This window comes from Jaculus jaculus, chromosome X (assembly GCF_020740685.1).
Source record: "Jaculus jaculus isolate mJacJac1 chromosome X, mJacJac1.mat.Y.cur, whole genome shotgun sequence".
In the NCBI taxonomy this organism is placed as follows: Eukaryota; Metazoa; Chordata; class Mammalia; order Rodentia; family Dipodidae; genus Jaculus; species Jaculus jaculus.
In genome coordinates, this window is record NC_059125.1 from 129,071,738 (window position 1) to 129,097,044 (window position 25,307).

General features: G+C 42.5%; 1 pseudogene; it reads left to right on the forward strand.

The window, feature by feature from the left end:
• Window positions 1–5,910, forward strand: part of LOC123456575 — a 42,646-nt pseudogene extending 36,736 nt beyond the window's left edge.
• Window positions 5,911–25,307: the final 19,397 nt, after the last annotated feature.

Sequence of the window (25,307 nt, forward strand, 5' to 3'; positions counted from 1 at the left end):
TTTTGGTTTTCTATGTAAAATATATAACATGGGAATTGCAAGATGATTTTGATTTTATTCTTTTCAGTTTGAGTTGTTTCATATTTAGGTCCTTACTGCATATGTTTTATTTAGCCGTAGTGTATGAGGTGATGACTTTCTTTCATTTTACATATGGATAACTAGCTCCACTACTTGTTTTTATTTGTTTTTAAAATATTTTTATTTATTTATTTGCAAGGAGGGAAAGAGAGAAAGAGAGGAAGAGAGAGAGAGAGAATGGACATGTCAGGGCCTCCAGCCACTGCAAACAAACTCCAGACACGTGTGCCACCTTGTGCATCTGACCTATGTGGGTACTGGGGAATCGAACCTGGATCCTTTGGTCTTGCCAGCAAGCAACTTAACTGCTAAGCCATATCTCCAGTCCTGTTGGATTGTTTTGAGACATGCTCTCACTCTGTAGCCCAATCGGACCTGGAACTATGTAAACAAGGGTGTCCTCAAATTCTTGTGTTTTTTGTTTTTTGTTTTTTTTGCTTTTTGAGGTAGGGTCTCACTTAAGCTCAGGCTGACCTGGAATTCACTATGTAGCCTCAGGGTGGCCTCAAACTCGTGGTAATCCTCCTACCTCTGCCTCCCGAGTGCTGGGATTAAAGGCGTGCACCACCATGCCTGGCTGGCCTCAAACTCTTTACACTCCTCTTGCCTAAGCTTCCTGATTACTAGGGTATTAGGCATGAGCCACCACACCTAGGCTAATTTCATTTCTTGAACTACTAATGAACTATTAAATAGTCCCAAATTTTAGGACATGGATCAGTATGAATTTAAATATATATATATATATATACATACATACATATTTACTTATTTGAAAGCCAGAAGCAGGAGACAGACAGAGAGAATGGGGGAAGCACCAGGGCCTCCAACAAATGAACTCAAAATGACTGCTCCACTTTGGGCATATGGCTTTACATGGGAACTGGGGAATCAAACTTGGGTCATTAAGCTTTGCAGGCAAGTGCCTTAACTGTTGAGCCATCTCTTTAGCCCCAAGAACATTTTACAGTAGTACTGGTAATATAAATTGCTACTATCTCGTTGAATACTAATTTGACACTGTCATTAGGATGACACTTCACATAATGTTTTACCCATAAATGGTCTTGCTAGGTTTATGCCCTAGAACACCAAATTCCATTAGGGATATAATATTGTCTACAAGTATGGGACAAATTTATAGTTTTCAATACAATAGAATAATAAGTTAATGTGAAAAGTAACAAATGATGTTGGTTATAATAATCTACTTAAAAGTTTAATACTAGTTTTAGCATACCCAGTAGATAATAATTTTTAAAAATTTTGTGTTCATTTTTATTTATTTGAGAGCGACAGAGAGAGAAAGAGGCCGAGAGAGAGAGAGAGAGAGAGAGAGAGAGAGAGAGAGAGAGAGGGAATATGAGTGTGCCAGGGCCTCCAGCCACTGCAAATGAACTCCAGATGCGTGCACTCCCTTGTGTATCTGGCTAACGTGGGTCTTGGGGAATTGAGCCTCAAATGGGGGTCCTTAGGCTTCACAGGCAAGCGCTTAACCACTAACCCATCTCTCCAGCCCGCCAATGTGTTTTTAAAATGCAGTCATGGAGCCTGGCGTGGTGGCTCACGCCTTTAATCCCACCACTGGGGAGGCAGAGGTAGGAGGATCGCCATGAGTTCAAGGCCACCCTGAGACTCCATACTGAATTCCAGGTTAGCCTGTGCTAGAGTGAGAGCTTACCTGGAAAAAAAAAATGTAGTCGTGTAAATACCAGTACCACAATTAAGAAACAGACAGAAGCGCTTCATAATGCTCCACGTCCAGTTCCCCTTTTTCGTCAGCCCCTCATCTACCCTTGACAACCCCTGATCTCTTCCTATTGCCATAGCGGTTTCCTTTTCCCGAATTATGTATCTATTTAGCCATGCCATGTGTAGCCTTTCAAGTCTGGCTTCTTTAACTTGTAAGAATGTAACTGACCTTCAGTCTTGTGAAGTGCATTGATAATTTGTTTCTGTTTCTTGATGAGTAATGTTCTACTGTGTGGCTGTGCCAACCTTTAATCCATTCAGCAATTGTTGTGGACATTTGGGTTGTATCTACTTTATGGAGACTTTTAGCAAAAGCACTATTACCATTCAAATACAATTTGAACAGATTTTTTTCTGACATAAATATCTAGGAGTGGATTGGCTAGACAGTAACATATATAGTGTTCAACCTTATAACAAACAGACTAAACCAGGGCTGGAGAGATGGCTTAGCGGTTAAGTGCTTGCCCGTGAAGCCTAAGGACCCCGGTTCGAGGCTCGGTTCCCCAGGTCCCACGTTAGCCAGATGCACAAGGGGGCGCACGCGTCTGGAGTTCGTTTGCAGAGGCTGGAAGCCCTGGCGCGCCCATTCCCTCTCTCCCTCTATCTGTCTTTCTCTCTGTGTCTGTCGCTCTCAAATAAATAAATAAAAAATTTTAAAAAAAACAGACTAAACCAGTCCAAAATTATTCTGTTTTTGCATTTATACCAGCAATGTATGAAATTTCTACTTCTTATTTTCACCAGCATTTAGTACAATCAGTATTTTAAGCTATTCTAATAAGTAAATAGAAGTATCACATTGCGGTTTTAATTTCTGTTAGCATAGTGGCTACCTCTATTGAACCTGCTTATTTGCTGTGTATCCTCAAGTGAAGTATATTTATACTTTGCTCATTTAAAAATCAGTCTGGGGCTGGAGAGATGGCTTAGCGGTTAAGCGCTTGCCTGTGAAGCCTAAGGACCCCGGTTCGAGGCTCGGTTCCCCAGGTCCCACGTTAGCCAGATGCACAAGGGGGCGCACGCGTCTGGAGTTCGTTTGCAGAGGCTGGAAGCCCTGGCGCGCCCATTCTCTCTCTCTCCCTCTATCTGTCTTTCTCTCTGTGTCTGTCACTCTCAAATATATAAATAAAAAAAATTTTAAAAGTATATTTAAAAGTCAGTCTGTTATGGGGAAAACCAACAGCACTCTAATTGGACTGGAGGCCCGCTCCATGGGAGGGAATCCATCCCTGATACTGAAAACCTACAACAGGGGTAGTCATGAGCCCTAGGGATGTAACGTCTGCTGCTGTCTGGCTACATGTATATACTATGCTCACCAAACTGCCCAGTAAGCACTTCTCTTAATGTTCATACCCTTATATTAATGCTGCTCTCACTTTTGGTTAGAGAACCTTCTCTTTTCAGATGGCAGTGACCTTGGGATGACTCAGAAGGCGTCATGGTGCTGAGAAGTGACAGGGGAGTGCTCAGCACTGCAACATCTCAATCACACCTTCCAAGAGTCAGGGTCCATTGTGGAAGAAGCGGTGGAAAGAATGTAAGAGCCAAAGGAAGGGTAGGACTCCTTACAATGTGCTCCTCCAGACACAAAATGGCCTCACAGTGCCTGACACTATCTACATAAGACCATCATAATAGGAAGAAAAGATCATGACATCAAAATAAAAGAGACTGATTGAGAGGGGGCGGGGATATGATGGAGAGTGGAGTTTCAAAGGGGTAGGTGGGGGGAGAGAGGGAATTACCATAGGTTATTGTCTACAATTATGGAAGTTGTCAAAAAATAAAAAAAAAAGGTCTATTATCTTACTGAGTTTTTTTTTTTTTTTTTACACTCAACAAAATTTTAATGTTACTAGAGGTTGATTTTTGGTTAATTCCCTTGTTCAAGAGGCAACCACCAGACCTTGAAGCTTTAAGTGTTCAGTTTATATCCTGAAGCCATCCTCCAGCCTTTGAAGTCGGCCTAGTAGGCTTATTCTGTTTCACAAAACACCGCCCAAAGACGAGTGGTCAGATCGCTATCTGTGCTTTTGCTGAGGCTGTGGTTGGATTGAGCAGTCACCTGCCTATGATTTTGCTTAGCTCAGTGTCTGCCTAGACCCAAGGTTTTATCTTTTTTTTAATTTGTTTGTTTTTCAAGGTAGGGTCAGCTCAGACTGTCCTCGAATTCACTATGTAGTCTCAGGCTGACCTCAAATTCACAGTGATCCTCATACCTCTGCCTGAGTGCTGGGATTAAAAGCATGTGCCTCCATGCCTAGCCATCCTAGTGTTTTACTATTATTTATTTATTTATTTGTTTATTTTTAATTTTTTTTAAATTTATTTGAGAGCAACAGACACAGAGAGAAAGACAGATAGAGGGAGAGAGAGAGAATGGGCGCGCCAGGGCTTCCAGCCTCTGCAAACGAACTCCAGACGCGTGCGCCCCCTTGTGCATCTGGCTAACGTGGGACCTGGGGAACCGAGCCTCGAACCGGGGTCCTTAGGCTTCACAGGCAAGCGCTTAACCACTAAGCCATCTCTCCAGCCCAGGAGCTTCTCTTCTTAAACAGCTCTACCAGGTCCCAGAAGAGTAGCTGGAGAAATCCACCACAGGCATGGCAAGCTGGTTAAGGAACACTTTGAGTCCCTTTCTCACATTAACCCTGACATTCTGTCTCTGAATTTTGATTTAGTTCTTTCTGACTATCTTGATGACCCTGTGATGGGTTAAATATAGAACGTTCCAGATAGCCTCAAATATTTGTGATTAAGCCTCCTCCTTGGTCCCCAGTGGGTGGAGTCTTATTAGAGGAGGTGTGCCACTGAAGGGCATGCCTTGAGATTTATTTTTAAAATGTTTTTAGAAGAGATGAAGGGGGGAGAGAGAGAGAGAGTATTGGCACAACACAAGGGCCTCAGCCACTGCAATCCAACTCCAGATGCTTGTGCCACCTAGTGGACATGTGCGACCTAGTGCTTGCCTTACCTTTGTGTGTCTGGCTTACGTGGGATCTGGAGAGAGATCAAACATGGGTCACTAGGGATCACAGGCAAGTGCCTTAACCACTAAGCCATCTCTCCAGCCCCCTTGAGGTTTATTAATCCAGCCCACTGGATGTGTAGAGCTGCATTACTCAGACTGCTCTTGCTCTGCTGCAAATATATGCAGATGTGACACTGGCTATCTCACCTGCCATACTTTCCCTGTCATGATGACACTTCCTCTCAAAACTGTAAGCCTGGCACATGCCTGCGAAGTTTAAGGACCCAGGTTGAATTCCCCAGCACCCAAGTAAGCTAGATATACAAGGTGGTGCGTGCTTCTGGAGTTTGTTTGCAGTGGCTGGACGACCTGGTGTGCCCATTCTTTCTCTCTTTCTCTATGCCTCTGTCTCTCTCAAATGAATAAATGAATATTAAAACAAATGCCTGTAAGCCTGAAATAAACTCTGTCCTCTCATAAGCTGCTTTTAGTCATGGTATCTGCTATAGACCTAGTCCCCAAAGGGACAAAACTCCTGTTCCTCTCCATCAACAGATACAAAAGAAGGAAGAATCTGACTTTGGCCCTGGAAGCCCTAGTCCAGCTGCAGGGAAGATTGACATCTCAAGATTGGGCCAGGGTTCATTTGATCATGGCAAGTGGTTATGGTGAGAGCGTTTTGGAGAACCTGGGACACTATCAGAAGTTGGACAAAATGGTCCAGCAATCAGACCCGGGCCCAGATGTGGTTGTCTGCAGACCAGCAGATGATCTTTCTCCTTCATAGGTGCATGTATGTGTTTTACACTCTGAGCAATGAGCAAATTGGCATCATCCCTCTGGAGGCATGTATACGGAGTATCTGGCCATTACTGTTTATTCCGAAGGACCTTTGGAGCCCATTGGCCACAGTGTCATAGGGTTGCTGTGGGAGCCCAATCCGGTTCAGCTTCTCAGAAGCAATAGAAAAGTTCATTCAAGAACTGTCCCTAATGACCACAAAGGACCTGTCTGGAAGAGCCAGACTGAAGGAAAAGTTTTCCTGAGAAGCATTTATGCGACGACTCTACCAGTATCTTAACAACTGCTGGCGTAATTAGATTCTTCTAAGGTCTTTATGTTACAACCATATTTACTGTGATCATTTCTATGGATTGCACAACCACTTTTAAAACTAAAATCCAAAGTCTAGAATCTAGTACAGAATTTTAAAAAAATTTGTTTTTTGATTTTTTTGAGGTAGAGTCTTGCTCTAGCCCAGGCTGACCTGGAACTCACTATGCAGTCTCAGGGAGGCCTTGAACTCATAGTGATCCTCCTGCCTCTGCTTCCTGAGTGCTGGGATTAAAGGTGTATGCCACCCCGCCCAGCAGAATGTTTTTTAAAACAAATTTGAATCTTGAATGTGAGCCACCTTTCTGTGTATACACCTGCTTCTTACACTTTCAAATAGTAATACCTTTTATTAGTGATTTTCATGCATGTATGTAACAGTTTATCATGATCCCTTTCTGCTGTTTTCTTTTTCACCCACCCCCATACCTCTCCCAAACAAACCATTCTTTTCTAGCTAGTTCTTCTTCTAGTTTGGTGAGCTTTTAAGCCTTCCTCCATCACCCAAGATGACATGTTTAAGGACCTAATATTTTTAATATTATGTAGGTAACAGCAGAGAGCTTGAATATATGGCCACTTCATGTCTAGGTGGCAGCATTCCAAAGAACTCACTCCTCTTCATCCTCTGGTTCATTCTTTTATTAATTTTTATTTATTAATTTTTTGGTGGCCTTGAACTCATGGTGATCCTCCTAGAACTGCCATCTGAGTGAGTGCTGGAATTAAAGGCAGGCACTACCACGCCCGGCTGGTTTTCACGTTCTTTCAGTCACTTCTGTACCGATCCCTGAGCCTTCATGGTTTGGCAAAAATGTCTTATTTGGTGCTAAGCACTTAACTCACTTTTCAGCACTTGGATGAATCCTGAGTCTCCCCCATAGTTACCACCAACTACAAAAAGATGCTTGTCTGACCAGAAGTGAAAGCAGCACTAATTCAGATGTCTGGTCCTGTGTGTAGTAAGGGATTATGGGGAGATGATTTCAAAAAGGGATCCAGCTACTGGCCTTACAGAGTTTTAAGTACTCTTTATATATTATAGGTATTTGTGCATCTCCAGGATGAGATCTAAAGATATTCTCTCTCTGTCTCTGCTTTGTCTTTTCATTCCGATGTCAATGTCGTAGAGAAGTTTTTCATTTAAATCAAAGCCAATTTATCGAGTTGTTTTTTACCAGTGGATTCTGTTTTTGGTCTTGTCCCTAAGAACTTTCTGTTAAGCCAAAGGAAGACTTTTAAGTGCAAAAGTCAACAATGCCACCGATGTCTTTGATGAGGAAGTTTTATGGTGAGATGGGGAGGAAGATAGAGAAGTAGGTTGAAATGTGAGCAAATGGTAATTCACTGGAGACAGCAAGCACAAACAACTTCTTCAGGAAATTTGCAAGAGAGGAGAGATGGGCAAAAAATGAAAGAACATGTTGGGATTCAGAGCTTTTTTTTTTTTAAAAATGGAAGACTTGAAACTATAAATTCTACTGGGGAAGACACCCTTGAGAAGGTTACGTTTCATCCTTTGTGACTTTGGTTTGAAACCAATTTCCTACCTTCTAGAACATATGTGCATGTAGGATAAATACACAACGGACTCTGACTGATCCCTTTCCAACCTGGAATGGAGGGCCAGATCTACTAGGTAGCCTGTATTAGTTACTTTCTTATTGCTATGAAAAAATACCCGATTTTATGGGGGGAAGTGGTTTATTATGGCTTAGAGTTCTGAGGAGACACATTCTATCAGGAAGGCGTGACAATAGGAACAGGAGGCTGGGTGGTCACATTGTATCTATAGCCAGGAAGCAGATGTGAACCACACATGTGGCTGCGTTATAAAACCTCAGGCCTCCCACCCAATGACTTACCTCCTCTAGCAAGACTCCACCTTCCAATGGTTCCATAATTTTCCCAAACAATGTCACTGTCTGGGAAGCAAGTTTTCAAACACATGAGCATATGGGGGATAGTTTATACTCAAACCACAGAATAGCTTCCCCTATAACTCAAAACACTTTCTTAGGTCCACCTAAGGATATTAAGTCACCTATTCCTTCTTATTCTTTCCCCCCTCCCTCCTCCTTCTTTTCCTCTTTCTCCTCCATTGCATGGGCCTGGCCTATAGTCTTTGTTCCTCTTAGTCACCACCACTCCCATAGGCTATTTTTTCCCCTGAAGGAAGGCCTTACTCCCCACTCAGGCTGTCCTGGAACTCACTCTGTAGCCCCAGGCTGGCCTTGAACTCACTGTAATCCTTCTACCTTAGTCTCCTGGATGCTGGGATTAAAGGCATGCACCACCTTGTCTAGTGCCCTAGGCCCTTTCTGAAGATATCAGCCCCTACCCTTCCTACCCCCAGTGCTTTCCTGAATAAAGTTGATAGAGTCTATGCTAAAAGTCCTGAAAGCAGCTAAACCTTGGAATAAAGTAACCTAAGCCACAATAGGTTGAACGCCATGATCCAGGCCAACTATGCTGTAGAGTAGTTTGGCTTGAAACATTGCTGTATGATAGCAGTATGTATTAGAGAAGGACATATGTCTACGAGATGGACATGAAGAAAATGATCTGCCCTTGTGGTGGCTCATTGACAAAACTAGCTCCTCCAGCTCCCTCAAGCATAGGAGGAGGTAGAGAAGGAGAAAGTATTCAGGTTATTAAATGTTCATTTCTAAATAATGTTGACATATTATTGTGATTTTACTTAAATATATGACAATCATCTAAGTCTAGAAAACAGTAGGATTTGAAACACCTGTATAGATAAGGAGATGACTTATTCTACTGAGCGGCATTGACCTTGGATGCAGTCCCTGAAGCCAAATTACCTATTTGAATACTGGCTTTGTTACTTAGTAGCTATGAACTTTTACTACTGGGTTATAACATCTCCGTGTGTAAGTTCCTTCATCCATAAAATAGAGATAATAACGATACTACTAGATCCAATTATGAGGCCAAAATGATTAATATATGTCAAGCCCATAAAGCTGGACCATAGTCTATGCTGAACAATACGAGTTCTTAGGATTGTATTATGTTGTCACTGAGGCAATGGTCATTTGTTTAGATGCTGTGTTTATTCTCCTTCTATTTTTGCTTGCATCTATTCCAAAAAGGAACCCATAGTCTCAGTTAGTTTCTTCCTGAAAAGAGACGGCGGGAGAGAGTTGTATTGCAGGGACCCAAAGCCCATTTGCCTCTCATTTTCTTTATAGCATCTTAAATCTACAAATGCACTTTGTTTGTTGTAGTTCCCTTCTCATTGCTGAGACAAAGCACCTGACCAGAAGCAGCTGATGGGAGGAAAGGATTTATTTTTGGCTTATAGACTAGAGAGGAAGTGTCACGATGACAGGGAAAAGATGGTAGAGCAGAGGCTGGACATCCCCTCCTTGCCAACAGCAGGTGGAAAATAGTAGTACAAGAGTGAGCTGAACCTACAAAGGACCTGTCAGCTTGGCCATAGGAAAGCACTGGGACCAGTCCCTTGTAGAAGCCAGTGGCAATGTATCTGTGATCAACCTTAGATTCTAGATGTTGGATCTTTCACCTGGCAAAGGGGAGCTTGCTATAACACCCCTAAATCCATGCCCCCAAACTCACCTCCTTCAGCAAGGTGCTACCTCTCAAATTGCCATGAGCTGGAAACCCAACGTTCAAAACACATGAGGTTATGGGGCACACCTAATTCAAATCAGCCCAGAGTTCTACTTAAAGAATGGGGGTCATAGCTGCCTTTACAGCAGGCAGAAGGTGATTGCTCCAAGATGAAGGAAGGACCTGCCAGCTTGGGAATAGGGAAGAGCTGGGAAGAGTTCCTTGCAGAAGCACCAGTGGTAATGTATCTCTAACCCACCTTACATTGTTGATGTTGGATGCTTTGCCTGGGCAAAGAGAAGCCTAAAGAAGTGTATTTAGTTCACAGTTATTGAGTCCAGGAGCACAACTCTCATATCTTCCTGGCTTCTTGCAAGGGCCTCATGCAGTAGCAGAGAAGTGCAAGGGGAAGTTGAAGTGTGCAAAGAGGCCAACCACTGGATTATTGTGCTTTATAACTACCTGCTTGCAGGAGAACCTGTCCATTCCCCAAAGTCATTCACTCTGGTGGGCTTCTTGGAAAAAGGTATCACCCTCTAAACACTTTAATCACATCTTAAAGGACTCACATCCCAGTATGAGTCTTGATTTATTATTATTAATTATAAGTAATGATTAATTATAAGTATGGTTTATATGAGAGAAGAATTACATGGAACTTAGAACAGAGCAAGTCTGAAAACAGACACAGAAAAGCACTGCACAACGTTATTAAAATAAATGCTTTCTACCTACAGTATATGGTAAAAATTGACTGGTGGTCCCATGTTTGGAGATTTATGCCATTGATGATAAGAAAAAACTGCTTTTGATCTCAACCTGATTAGGGTATTATTAATGCCAAAAATAGACTTCCATGGCAAAATGGGTTGTCTTAGCCTTTTTCTGGTACTTGGCAGAGATCTGGTTATGAGTGGTCTTATTAACCAAGGGTATTTTAGGGTTTGGGTGCAAATAAAAGATCAAAACATGGATATTTAAAATTTTTAATACATTTCTTTATTTATTTTTATTTATTTATGAGTGACAGACAGACAGGAGAGAAGGAGTTAGGCAGACAGAGAGAGAGAGAGAGAGAGAGAGAGAGAGAGAGAGAGAGAGAATGGGTGCACCAGGGCCTCCAGCCACTGCAAATGAACTCCAGACGCATGTGCCCCCTTGCGCATCTGGCTTATGTGGGTCCTGGGGAATTGAGCCTTGAGCCGGCATCCCTAGGCTTCACAGGCAAGTGCTTAACCACTAAGCCATCACTCCAGCCCTCAGGTCTCACTCTAGATCATGCTGACCTGGAATTCACTCTGTGGTGCCAGGCTGGCCTCGAACTCACAGTGATAGTCCTACTTCTGCATTTGGAGTGCTGGGATTAAAGACCTTCCCTCACTTCGGATTTAAATACCATGTTTTGTCAAGGCCTTTGGCTTTGGTTGTTTGCACACAAAATTAACTGGAAACATATTTATGTTCTTGAAAGAACTCCATTGACAAAGCCAGCAACAGGTCCTTAAGCGAATCCTGGGTGTCTAACAGGAAATGCTAGGAAAATGTACAGTCCTGAGATCTTCTTTCCAGGGCCTACCTCCACAGATAAATGACAAGGATCCCCTCACAGGACACATTTTATTTAAATGAAGGAAGATAAATAAGAGAGGAACTACTAATTTGGTCCACTAAGGAACTTCCTCCACTGTCAGGGCAGGAAGTCCTTGTTATTCCTGTTTAGCAAGGTTACCTTTAAGCTTTTCACCAATGACAGATGTGTGTTTTCCTTGTGGGAACTTTTTTTTTTTTTTTTTGAGGTAGGGTCTCACTCTAGCCCAGGCTGACCTGGAATTCACTCTGTAGTCTCAGGGTGGCCTTGAACTCACGGTGATCCTCCTACCTCTGCCTCCCGAGTGCTGGGATTAAAGGTGTGTGCCACCACGCCCGGCAGTGGGAACTTTCTGGATGGAATTTTCATTCCAGATATCTTGTCCCAAACACATTTTATCTTTTATACTAGTATGTGACACGATGACCAGTTGTGTTTTTTAGCTTGTGGATCACAAGACCAGACTAGGAACAGGGCTGTGCAATATCCAGAGGGCAAGCTATTACTGAGTGAGAACACTGACCCATATCACTATTTTCAATAAAGGGCAAACAAATGTGTATCAATAGTGGCTCCCAGAAGTGGCAAATTGTAGCAGGTACCATAGTTTTGCCTCTCCACCTTCTCATAGAACTCTATTAATTCATTCCTTCCTAGGAAATACTTTTTAATGGAAATAATTGGGTTGAATTATGCTGAAATCGTTTTGTTGCTTCATTCTTTTTTTCTGCCCAGGACATGCTGAGACGGCCTACAGGCACATAAGTCATTTGATAGCCTTAAGTTGAAGGACAAAGGTCTAACTTGTTAAGATTAGAAGTGTGTTAGCCCGTTGGAGTGCATCGGTTTCATGTTCTTTACTAATAGCCTATGACAAAGAGGAAATGCTATGATTGAAATTAACCCATCTTTGAGGGGAAATAAAGTACAGTTTTGCTAAGTGGCCCTTTATGCTTTTTTATCAGCAATTCAGAATTTGACTCATGTTGTGAAACATGCAGTGGGGGAGCCAAAATGGGGATGGGCTTGATGTGTAGTTGTGGGGTACAGTGCTCGCACAGCATGTATAAGGTCCTGGGTTCAATCCCTGGTACTGCAACAACAAACTAACAGCAGTAGCCTAAAGCTTACAGAGGGTAGTGTAAAGGCCTATCATCCCACTACTCAAAATTGAATCAGGAAGATCCTGGGCTCAAGGCCAGTCTGGGATGCATAGCAAGTCACTTTGTCACACAGCACCAACAAAAGAAGCCCAAATGGTTTGCCCCAGTACAAAGCTAGCTTAAGTCTGGGAAAGCCAATACTTCAGATCATCTGCGTCTTCCCACTTGAATCTAAGTTTGTAATAACCAGTACAGAAACCGAGAAAATCACTTTATGTTGCATGCAGTGTGTGTGTGTGTGTAGGTGTGTGTGTAGGTGTGTTCTAAGGAGGCTTGTAGAGGCTAGAGGAGAGCTTTGGGTGTCTTTCCTCTAATGGTAATTCATGTATTTTCTTGACAGAGAGCAGCTCTCTGAATGTTGTGCTACTGGTTTCAGGAGCCACAGTAAAATTCTCCTGTTTCCACTCACTCCCACAGGACTAGGGTTAGAGATGGGTATGGCCACCCCCAGCTGTTTACATTGGTCCTGAGGAAACGACTCAGGAAGGCTCTTACCTGCTGAGCCATCACCTCAGCCTAAAAGTCATTTTAAAGATTTCTCTCTCTCTCTCTTTCTCTCTCTGTGTGTGTCGTACTTATGTGTGCACACAGTTGGGAAATTTGGCAGCTTTTGCAGGTAAGTGCCTTTAAATACTAAGCAATCTCCCCAGCCCCCAAAAGCCATTATTAAAAACATTTTGTGATAGTTTGCATACATGTATGTAATTATTTTTTCATAATCCACTCCTATTATCTCCTCTTATCTCCCTTCCCCATCCCTCTTTGAATGAACCCCTTTTCTTTCCGAGTAGTCTCTCTGCTACCTTAATATCTGCTTTGTTTATTTTTATTTATTTATTTGAGAGTGACAGACAGAGAGAGAAAGAGGGAGAGAGAGAGAATGGGTGCACAAGGGCCCCCAGGCCCTGCAAATGAACTCCAGATGCATGTGCCACTTTGTGGGAATTGAGCCTCGAACCAGGGTCCTTAGGCTTCACATGCAAGCGCTTAACCATTAAGCCATCTCTCCAGCCCCCTTAATGTCTTTTCTAACCCTCCTTCACCATCCATGTTGTGCAGGCCTTGCGTGGGTAATTGATAGCCACTGTGAGGTCATGAATGCAGCAGCTCCATCATGTGAGGAACACAAGAGGCTGGGAAGATTTCTAAACCCTTTACCTGTTAGTCTAGGATGAAGAGTTAAGACTATGACTTGACAGCATCTCTTTTGTCAATTATTACACCAGAAAAATGGAGCATACATGAAATTAGTTACAATAGAATTCTAGTTGTCTATCCCCACAGTTGTTTTTTTCTCCTTGACTAACAGCCAATTTATGCCTAGGCATATGGCCATTTAGAAGAAAAGACTATACCATATTCCAGAACCTCCCTTACTATAAACCATGTCCATGCCTTTTTTTTTTTTTTGCTTATTTTATTTATTTATTTGAAAGTGTCAGAGAGAGATAAAGAGAGAAAGAGAGAGAGAGAATGGGTTTGTCAGGGCTTCCAGCCACTGCAAATGAACTCCAGACGTTTGTGTCCCCTTGTTCATCTGGCTAACATGGGTCCTGGGGAACCGAGCCTCAAACCACAGTCCTTAGGCTTCACAGGCAAGTGCTTAACTGCTAAGCCATCTCTCCAGCCTGCATGTCCATGCCTTTAAATTCTGCTCTATAAGATATAGGCAACAGGGCCTGGAGAGATGGTTCAGTGGTTAAGGCACTTGCCAGAAAAGTCAGAACACCCAAGTTCAATTCCCCAGTCCCCACATAAAGCCAGATGCACAAGGTGGTGCACGCATCTGTCATTTGTTTGCAGTGGCTAGAGGCCCTGGCACACCCATTCTCTCTCTCTCTCTCTCTCTTTCTCTCTCTCTGACACTTTCAAATAAATAAATAAAATAAGCAAAAAAAAAAGGCATGGACATGGTTTATAGTAAGGGAGGTTCTGGAATATGGTATAGTCTTTTCTCTCTCTATCTGCCTCTCTCTCAAAAAAATAAATGAATACAATATTAAGAAATCCATAGGCAACAGATTCTGTAGACCTGCTGTGAAATCCTTTTAGAAGGCTGGAAGCATGTCCTTCTTCACCTTTCCTCATTCTACTTCCTGCAATGTTAATGGGATAGCTGCGCTTTATCAACCATCTCAAACTACTAGGAGAAGGGTTATACCCTGGGGCTAACAGGTCAGAGTGCTAGGAGGAAGTGATGTATGTCACACCAGCCGTAGATGATCTGTGTCCTTCTATAAAAGAAAGAGACTTTCATGATGGGTAAGCCACAGGTTTTTTTTTGTTTGTTTGTTTTGTTTTGTTTTTTTGGTTTTTTTTTTTGGTTGTTGTTGGCTTTATGGAACTAAGTTTAAAACAAAGTGGAATACCTATTACATTGGTAAGAAAGTTGTATTGCTTGGGAAACTCTAATCTGGGCCACCAAAATAGCATGTGATCTTCCAACCCCTAAGGCAGTCTCCAAGCCTGTGAGCTCCTATCTACAGGAAGGGAGTTGCTGAAATGGTGGAGCACCCAGAAGGGGAAACTTCTGCAATGCCCCTTTTAGCAAAAGTCAAGTAGGGAGTGGCGGGAAGAAGTACTTTCAGAGAACAGAACAGAGTACATGCAGCTAAGCTACCAAGACCTCACTTCATTGCCAGGTAGAGAGTTCTTGCTCTTCAAATGCATGATACAAAATTTGATAGGGGGCTGCAGAGATGGCTTAGCAGTTAAGGCGCTTGCCTCCAAAGCCAAAGGACCTTGGTTCAATTCCCCAGGACCCACGTAAGGCAAGGTGGCACATGCATCTGGGAGATGCATGTGGAATTCATTTGCTGTGGCTATAGGCCCTGGTGTGCCAATTTTCTCTCTTTCTCTCTGTGTGTGTGTTTCTCTCTCTCTTTCTACTTATCTCTCTCAAATAAATAAATAAATAAAATAAAATAATTTTTAAAAATTGTTAGGCTATTTATTGATAGCCTTTACATGTTGTCTCCATCTTTTGCGTTTCCAAATAGGCTTATTTAGTTCATCTGGTTTACCCACTGATATTTGACTTTGGAACTTCATGTTTTGGATGCAGTCAAATGTATCATTTACCTGGAGATGTGAGACCATGGGCAGCAACATTAAGACCTCTGTAAAATCTAGCCCTTAAAATTATGTACTCTTCAGTTTCATGAATTTAGATTGTTTCTTTCTGTAAAGATCATAAGTGCATCTTCATCTCTATCTCATATAGTTGAGCGTGTTAATTTTTTTTAAAAAGCTTTTGTGGGCTGGGGAGATGGCTCAGTGGATCCCCACAATCTCACCACACAAGCATTAATTTAGATCCCCAGCGCCCTCATCAAAGAGCCAAATGCTGTAACATGAACATCTGTAAGCTTAGTGTGCTTTAGGATGAGAAGGAAGGTGGAGACAAGAGAATGGTCCAAGGGATCTCAGGCCAGATATCCTGGTGAAGAGACTTGGCCTCAATGTGGAAGGCAAAGGGGCTACCAAAAGTTGTTCTCTGACCTCCACAGATATACTCTAGCATGCACATGGCTGTGCACACATACACCCACCTCCAAAGAAAAAAGAAAAGAAAAACCTCAAGCTTTTGTAAACTGGTCAGGCCATTAATCAGGGGAATAGAGTTTCCATGGTGTCTGCTCAACATACCTGGTGGTTCTTGGAAAAGTGCTGTATATTTTCTTTTGAGAAACTAGCTCTTGAGAGCTCTCTCCCTCTTTTCCCTTCCTCCTTTTTCTCATCCCTTCATTTGCCTCCTCGTCTTATCTCCAGCGAGGAGGTCTGAATGGGGAGGTCTCTAGTTCAGAACATACACATAAACTTAAACTCATCTAATCTGAATGTTCCATCTCGCAGTTTCAGGAATGGGCATGTGGCCCAAGCTGTTTTAAGTATGTGGCCAAAAGTAGAATAACAAATCAGCCCAAGCCACTAAGCTGGAACTATTAGGGACAACCAACTGTCTTCTGCATTGTTTCTCAGTTATTAATGGTGTAAGGATGGGCCTTCCTACGTGACAGAATTTCCAGCTGGGGAAAGGAGAGATATAGATCCTCTCCTCACAGTATGACCACCAGCACACAGCTGGGCTTAAAGCCAAACCACCCATGGTTCTTTCAAGCATTTGATTTAAAAGATGCCATTTGTTTTCCTGGCTGGGGATGTAACCCAGGCCATCACACATGGTATGTCAAAGCTCTATAACTTAGCTACACGCGGATGTCTGTTCTCTTTAAGCTAACTCTGCTTTGATGCCTGTCGTTTATTGCTAGAAGCACTTTGACAAATAGATCCTGAAGTCTTATAATGTGCAGTGTCCTGCCTGGCCTATGTTTCTTACACTAGGAATCATTTACTGACCACATCTGTGATTTTATTTACCTCAGTGCTATAGGTATTTTCCCTTCTCATATCATTAAAGTGTAGTGGTACACGCCTTTAATCAGCACTCAGGAAGCAGAGGTAGGAGGATCACCATAAGTTGAAGTCCACCCTGAGACTCCATAGTGAATTCCAGGTCAGTCTGGGCCAGAGAGAGACCCTACCTCGAAAAACAAAAGACAAAAAAAAAAAAAAAAAAAAAAAAAAAAACAAGCCATTATTCTTGGTCTTCTCTACTTTTTTTAAAAAAATTTTATTTATTTATTTATTTGAGAGCGACAGACACAGAGAGAAAGACAGATAGAGGGAGAGAGAGAGAATGGGCGCGCCAGGGCTTCCAGCCTCTGCAAACGAACTCCAGACGCGTGCACCCCCTTGTGCATCTGGCTAACGTGGGACCTGGAGAACCGAGTCTTGAACTGGGGTCCTTAGGCTTCACAGGCAAGCGCTTAACCGCTACGCCATCTCTCCAGCCCTCTTCTCTACTTTTGAGCAAGTCACAAGAGGCCAAATACCATCCTGTTTGCTACTACAATTTGTTTGCTTGTTTTTCAAGCATTGCCTTATTTAGAGAATTAAAATGCATATCCAGAGATGAGGACGGACTATAAGTAATGACTTAAGGAAAGAAGAAAAGAAAAATTGGAAGAGAGCAGTTTGACAAAGCATCTTTTTTTTTTTTTTTTTTTTCCTCCCAGAGGTAGGGTTTCACTCTAGCTCAGGCTGAACTGGAATTCACTCTGTATTCTCAGGGTGGCCTCAAACTCATGGTGATCCTCCTACCTCTGCTCCTGAGTGCTGGGATTAAAGGCGTGCACCACCACACCCCTGCTTGTCAAAACCTTTTGAGAGATCCAGAAGACAAAACAGAAGGGTAAGGTTCAATCTGAAACCTTTTTTTTTTTTTTTTTTTTTTTGAGGTAGGGTCTCACTCTGGCTAAGGATGACCTGGAATTCACTCTGTAGTCTCAGGGTGGCCTTGAACTCACGGCGATCCTCCTACCTCTGCCTTCCAAGTGCTGGGATTAAAGGCGTGCGCCACCACGCCCGGCTTTTCAATCTGAAACCTTTTGTTATTTGTTGAATGTCTTGTGCCTTCCCAGTGCTCCAGGGAATGTGGCAGGAACTCTAAAGGCAATGGCTGGGTTGTAGGAGGGAGGTTGATCCAGAGGAATTATGCCTCCCAGACTTAAAAGTGAGAGTCTTGTGTCTACAATTAGTATAGATGTTGTGGGGCCAGATATTTCTGTTTTTTGTTTTTTTTTGGTTATGGTGAGATTTACATAACACCTTGACCATTGACATATATGGTATAGTAGTATTAGCTTACACCTTATGCAGCCATCACCACAACCCACTTCTAGAACATTATTCATCTCATAACATTGTCCCAAACAAACCCTAATTCTGCAGTGTTCCCCTATTTTGATCCCTGAGACCTAACATTCTGGGTTTTTTTTCATGTGTGTGTGCATGCATATGTGTGTGGGGTGTATGTGGAGGTCAGAGGTCAATGCTGAAGGTCTCCTCAGTTACTCTCCACTTTATTTTTGAGAAAGGGTCTATTGCTGAACCTAGAGCTCAAAAATTCAACTAGATAAGCTAGCCAATGGTCACAAGGGAATCACCGTTTCTGCCTCCCCAGTTCTGGTATTACAGGCACACAGCCATGATTTTAGGGTGGGTTCTGGGGATTGAGCTCAGCTCCTCATGCTTGCACAGCAAGTACTTTGCACACTGTATCAACTCCCCAGCCGTCTACTTTCTATTTTTATGAATTTAACTAATCTTGGAATCTCACATATATGGAGCCACCTAATGTTTGTCCTGTGACATGATGATTTCACTTATTTCCTAAAGATGCATAGGTATTGTTTAATGCAAAAGGAGTTTGTCTCTGTAAAGGATAAGTAAGAGGGTGGGGAAATAGCTTAGTGCTTCAAGGTGTTTCTTGTTTAAGCCTTCTGACCAAAGTTGGGCTCCCCAGCACCCACATGAAGCTGGGTACAAATTGGTGCATACTTCTGTAATCCCAATGTGTCCATGCCAACGGGAGGGGATTTCAGGATAATTCCAAAGCTCCCAAGCCAGGTAGTCCTGGTCTTCCCAATGGTGAACTACAAGAAAGATCTGTCTCAAACAAGATGGAAGGAGAAGATCAATACCCTGAGGTTGTTCTCTGAACTCCATACATCCATATACACCCTACACAAACACACACAAATAAATGACGAATAAAATTCCAATGTATTTATATGCCATTTATATCCTTTGTCTTAGGACATATAGTACACGCATTTATCAATGGATTCTTTGGTTGTTTCCATAATCCATATTATGAGTACTTATACTATGAACAGAAACATCTGAGACTCTGAGTTAAAATTTTCTGAGTACATTACTCCAGAGTAGAGTTGATGATTCCTATGTTAATTCTGTTTAATGTTTTGAGGAACAACCAAATGGCTTCCACAATGCTTATGCATAATACCAGAAGATGCATATGTTACCATTTTCACATCTCCATCAACATTTTATTTTCCTTTGTTTCATTTTAGTCATTTTTGTGGATACCAAAGTAATTGTACTATTTGTGGCTTTGATTTCCCCAGTACCTAATGATGCTCAACTTTTTTTTCATTGTGTATTGTCCATTTGTATAGCTTCTTCGGTGAAATATCTGTTCAACTCTTTGCCCATTTTTCAGTAATTTTGGTTTGGGTTACGTTTATTCCATCACTATGATATAATGTTGGAAATACAGTCACACAAAAGATACTAACTGGGATGGAGAGATGGCTTAATGGTTAAGCGCTTGCCTGTGAAGCCTAAGGACCCCAGTTCGAAGCTCGATTCCCCAGGACCCACGTTAGCCACTTACTTGCACTAAAAGACCCACCTACCTACCCCTTCAAGCCTCAGGTACCGTTGCAGAAGAGGTGGTGGAAACAATGCAGGAACTAAAGGATGGGGAGGAGTGCTATTTAATGCTGCCTTCTGGACAACTGCTAATTGTATTCTTAACCTCACAGAGGCTATAGTTACCTGCACAAGATCTACCAACTATTGGGCTCATCAATGTGTCATCATACATGATAGAGAAGGGAAAACATAGATGACATAAAAATAGAAGTGGGAATAGTTGTAAAAAAGAAGGGGCTCAGTGGAAGAGCGATGGCAAGAGAAGAAAATAGTGGGAGGGGATTATGACCAGGTAACATTGCGTATAGGAATGGAGGTTGTCAATGAAAAGTTTTAAAGCACTTTTTGGCAAAATGTTGTAATGTCTGGGGCTAGGGAGATGGCTTAGCAGTTAAGGTCTTGCCTGCAGAGCCTAATGATCTGGATTTGGTTCTTCAGTACACATGTAAAGTCAGATACACAAAGTAGAGCATGTATCTGGCATTCACTTGCAGTGGCTGGAGGCCCTGGTGCACCCATACTTACTTTCTGTTTCTCTCTCTTTCTGCTTGCAAATAAATAAAATAAAATACATTATTTTAAGATATATGGCAATGTCAATGTGGTGGTTTGAATGTATGACCCCAAAGTCCAGATGTTTTATTAAGATTGAGCTGTTAACTTGAATCTCTGGATAGGGGAGCCCTGCTCCCAAAGAGATATGTCACTGAGTCCAGAGAGCACTTTGGCGCTCTGGCTGTTCGTGCTTTTTGTTGTTTGCCAGCTATCTGATGTCTCTCTGCTTGGATCTATGGAAAGGAGCCAGATTCTTCCACAATTGATGGTGTGTTCCCTTGGAATTTTTAAGCCTGACATAAGCACTTTCCTCCTATAAGTTGCCTTTGGTCGAGTGTTTGTCCAGCAACAAGAAGCTGACTACAACAGTGAGAGTGTATATTTTGCAAAGAGTTTTGGGAAAGATTATAGCATTGAGAGGTTATGGAACATTTTCAATTAGGGAAGTAAGAGACACTTTTTGACTCGAGGAAGATAATGTCGGCAATATGGAAAGCAGAAGGATTTGAAAGAAGGGTAAAATGGCACTACCCTGAATGGCCCAAAAAACCATGATTTTTTTTTTTTTTAAAGAAAGAGGTTCTTTTTTTTTTTTTTATTTCAGAGCAATAGACACAGAGAGAAGACAGATAGAGGGAGAGAGAGAGAATGGGCGCGCCAGGGCTTCCAGCCTCTGCAAACGAACTCCAGACGCATGCGCCTCCTTGTGCATCTGGCTAACGTGGGACCTGGGGAACCGAGCCTCGAACCGGGGTCCTTAGGCTTCACAGGCAAGCGCTTAACCGCTAAGCCATCTCTCCAGCCCAAAACCATGATTTTTAAACTACTATTTAGGTGTTTTTAATCCATTAATTCCTAAAGTTTTTACAGGAGTGACTTTTTTGTGACCAATCTGATAATATCTAGAGTGGTACATTTTTTGCACCATGAAGACATTTCTTCAGGATCAGAAGTATAGAGGACAATATTGACTATGGCTGCATATTGGCCATATTCTTTAGGTATTTTTCCAGAATGACGTTAATGATTTTTTTGATGTTAATGATTATTTTCTGGGTCTATAGTCTCATCACAATAGCTTTCCAAAGGCCAAGCATCTTTATGGCTAGAATATTTTTATGGCATCCATCAGGAAAAGGAGGTTGCTTATTATAATCGTTTCTGAACCCGGTGGTGGTTGTTTATGGGAAATGCCCACTTGTAATTATCAGTGTTGACTTCTAGGCCAGCCGCAAATGGCTCATTTCTTGGCAGCCCCTTCCTAGAGTCCCAGATAATGACTATTGATTTCCTGGACTCCTTAGAATTTGGGCTGTCCTAGTATAACCTCCCATAATAGGATTTCTTTCATTTGAGACTTTGTTACTAAAAATTAAAAAGAACTGAAACACATAAAATGAACCACAATCACATTTATTGGTTAACAAAGGCACATCATGACCCACTTACAATATACTCATGCAATTAACACAGATACAGTTCTTTCTTAACTGCCAGGTTTTCTAAGAAATAATCTTTTTTTTTAAATTATTTATTTATTTATTTGAGAGCAACAGACACAGAGAGAAAGACAGATAGAGGGAGAGAGGGAGAATGGGTGCGCCAGGGCTTCCAGCCTCTGCAAACGAACTCCAGACGCGTGCGCCCCCTTGTGCATCTGGCTAACGTGGGACCTGGGGAACTGAGCCTCGAACCGGGGTCCTTAGGCTTCACAGGCAAGAGCTTAACCGCTAAGCCATCTCTCCAGCCCAAGAAATAATCTTTTAACTCTTCAAGTCATCAAGGTTAGAGGCAAAGTCCCCACCTGGGTCATAACCTTGTCCACCTTCTTGAGAGCTACAATGATTGTCAATGGGGGGATCAGCATCTTCTGCAGCCATACGCTCTCCATAAATATGCAGACTGTGTACATGCCTCAGTTTCCTTCTGTATTCCCTCAAGTCCAGCCGTTCATGAATAGGCCATCTGTTTTAGCAGATGCTGTTTCTGCTGTTTATCAATTGCTACCCTATGGTTTTTTCCTTTTCCACAAACTCTCTTTGCAATTGTCCAAGAAGGCAAAGCATTACATCACACAGAGGGAAACCACTCCCTCCTTCTTGTCAGGAAACCCCACCATTTTTTTAAAGATTTTTTTGTTTCTTTTTATTTATTTACTTGAGAGCAACAGACAGAGAAAGAGGCAGAGAGAGAGAGAGAGAGAGAAAAAATGGGAGCGCCAGGGCCTCCAGCCACAGCAAACAAACTCCAGACGCGTGTGCCCCCTTGTGCATCTGGCTAACGTGGGTCCTGGGGAATTGAGCCTCGAACCGGGGTCCTTAGGCTTCACAGGCAAGAGCTTAACCGCTAAGCCATCTCTCCAGCCCAAGAAATAATCTTTTAACTCTTCAAGTCATCAAGGTTAGAGGCAAAGTCCCCACCTGGGTCATAACCTTGTCCACCTTCTTGAGAGCTACAATGATTGTCAATGGGGGGATCAGCATCTTCTGCAGCCATACGCTCTCCATAAATATGCAGACTGTGTACATGCCTCAGTTTCCTTCTGTATTCCCTCAAGTCCAGCCGTTCATGAATAGGCCATCTGTTTTAGCAGATGCTGTTTCTGCTGTTTATCAATTGCTACCCTATGGTTTTTTCCTTTTCCACAAACTCTCTTTGCAATTGTCCAAGAAGGCAAAGCATTACATCACACAGAGGGAAACCACTCCCTCCTTCTTGTCAGGAAACCCCACCATTTTTTTAAAGATTTTTTTGTTTCTTTTTATTTATTTACTTGAGAGCAACAGACAGAGAAAGAGGCAGAGAGAGAGAGAGAGAGAGAAAAAATGGGAGCGCCAGGGCCTCCAGCCACAGCAAACAAACTCCAGACGCGTGCGCCCCCTTGTGCATCTGGCTAACGTGGGTCCTGGGGAATTGAGCCTCGAACCGGGGGCCTTAGGCTTCACATGCAAGCGCCTAACTGCTAAGCCATCTCTCCAGCCCACCCCACCATTTTTTATGTGTGTCTGTTGTACTTTTCACTGCCATGTGCCATGTGGCCATGCACAACACACAAACGCTGGCTCCTCTGACAAGAATGTCTTTCGTACTTACACTGGTTTCTGCATCCACTTGAGAATTCTAATATGCTGGGCTTTTGCTTTGGGCATGTTTATGTGATTGAGAATCAGGTTTTGTGTCTCTCTCACAAAATTGATCCTATGCCCAGGCGGCTACCCCTTTTATCATGCTTTTAAATTTCCAGATAACCCCTGCCTCCCTGCCTATGTGAGAAGTTTAAGTTATGTACTAAAAATGAAAATCTGAGGACTCAGTCAAATGTCAATTTCCATTACAGGAAAGAGCCAAGTAAAATAATTAAAGTGGAGTATATGGATCAAAACCTAAGAGTACATGTGTTCATCTGTTTAATGGTCATAAGTATAAGCGCTAGAATATTCTGGAAATATCATCTCATATAAGGTCACTCATTGTGACATGCTCTTTACAGGAGTCGGTCATGACTGGATTTTACTCCCTGGAATTTTCAGATTTTCACTACCTTGTCAGTATTTTGGGTTCATATTTGTATGAGAACTTTGCTTGCAAAACCACAAGAACCTTCACCATTTGGCCTTGTTGGGGTGAAAAATGACTATCCCACTCAGTTGACTGCTGAGATTCAAAGATTCAATGCCTATCGCTTGTTTTAGACACACACACGCTTCTTTTTTTTTAATATTTTTTGTTCATTTTTTATTTATTTATTTGAGAGCGACAGACACAGAGAGAAAGACAGATAGAGGGAGAGAGAGAGCGCATGGGCGTGCCAGGGCTTCCAGCCTCTGCAAACGAACTCCAGACGCGTGCGCCCCCTTGTGCATCTGGCTAACATGGGACCTGGGGAACCGAGCCTCGAACCAGGGTCCTTAGGCTTCACAGGCAAGCGCTTAACCGCTAAACCATCTCTCCAGCCCTGTTTCTTTTTTATCTATGCATGCTACTGACAGTAGACAACTGGAGAGTCGTACTTTTCTAAACAGAACGCCTTGGCCCCAAGGAAAGGCAGTACATTCATATTAAGCGCTGCCATTCTTTAACTTTAGACAAAGTTTTCTCTTAGATCTTCATTCTGAGCAGCTCTCCAAAGCCTGAGATGTCCGACAGGACCGTTGTGAAGGGGAAGATTTTAGAAGTACCACAGGACACAGGCCAGGTAAATTGTACCTATGGGGCTTTTAGAAGATGACAGTTTATCGTGAGAGATGAAGGAAGGAAGTCCCCCAAAGGATACTATGGAAAGAAATTGAAAAGTTCTGGGGAAAGTTTGGTTAACATCTGATTTTCCTGTGGGTCAACTTCCTTCTGACCAATAGAAACTTCAAGCCATCGTTTTGACCATGGGGATGGCTATATTGATTTAATAGCTATCATTCAGCAGCTTCAAAGAGAATGGCATAACCTGAATTTACAAGAGGCCACAAAGCTCTTGTAAGTGTTTATATACTGGATTGGTTTTGGTGTTGGGATTGTCAGACTCACAGATACACATACAACACAGCAAAGGCATGGAATAAGGCTGGCTTATCAAAAATGCCCAAGTGGGGCTGGAGAGATGGCTTAGTGGTTAGGCGCTTGCCTGTGAAGCCTAAGGACCCCGGTTCAAGGCTCGATTCCCCAGGACCCACGTTAGCCAGATGCACACGAGGGCGCACACATCTGGAGTTCATTTGCATTGGCTGGAAGCCCTGGCGCACCCATTCTCTCTCTGTATCTCTCTGCCTCCTTCTCTCTGTCACTCTCAAACAAATAAATAAAAATTTATAAAAATGCCTAAGTGGAAATCACATTTGAAATAGTAAAGTAGGGCATGAAAGGCAGGGGAGAATGATATGGTCAAGCTGGCATCAGGTAAGGACCCAACTTCATCGTTGGCCCTTGTCATTGTCATAGGCAGGTGAATAATAATTTACTCTGCCACAACTTCTGATTGAAACTCTCTTCACCTCATTGTTCAGTAGCCCAACTATAGCAGAAGGCTCAGTGCAGAGAAGTTTCAGGTTAGAACTCTTGATGTCCATAGAAATCTGTCAGAAAAAAGCATTACTATGCTCCATTTGTTTTCTTAAAAAAAATTAAACCAGCCTGGACCACAGTGAGACCCTACCTCGAAAAACCAAAAAAAAAAAAAAAATAAAAA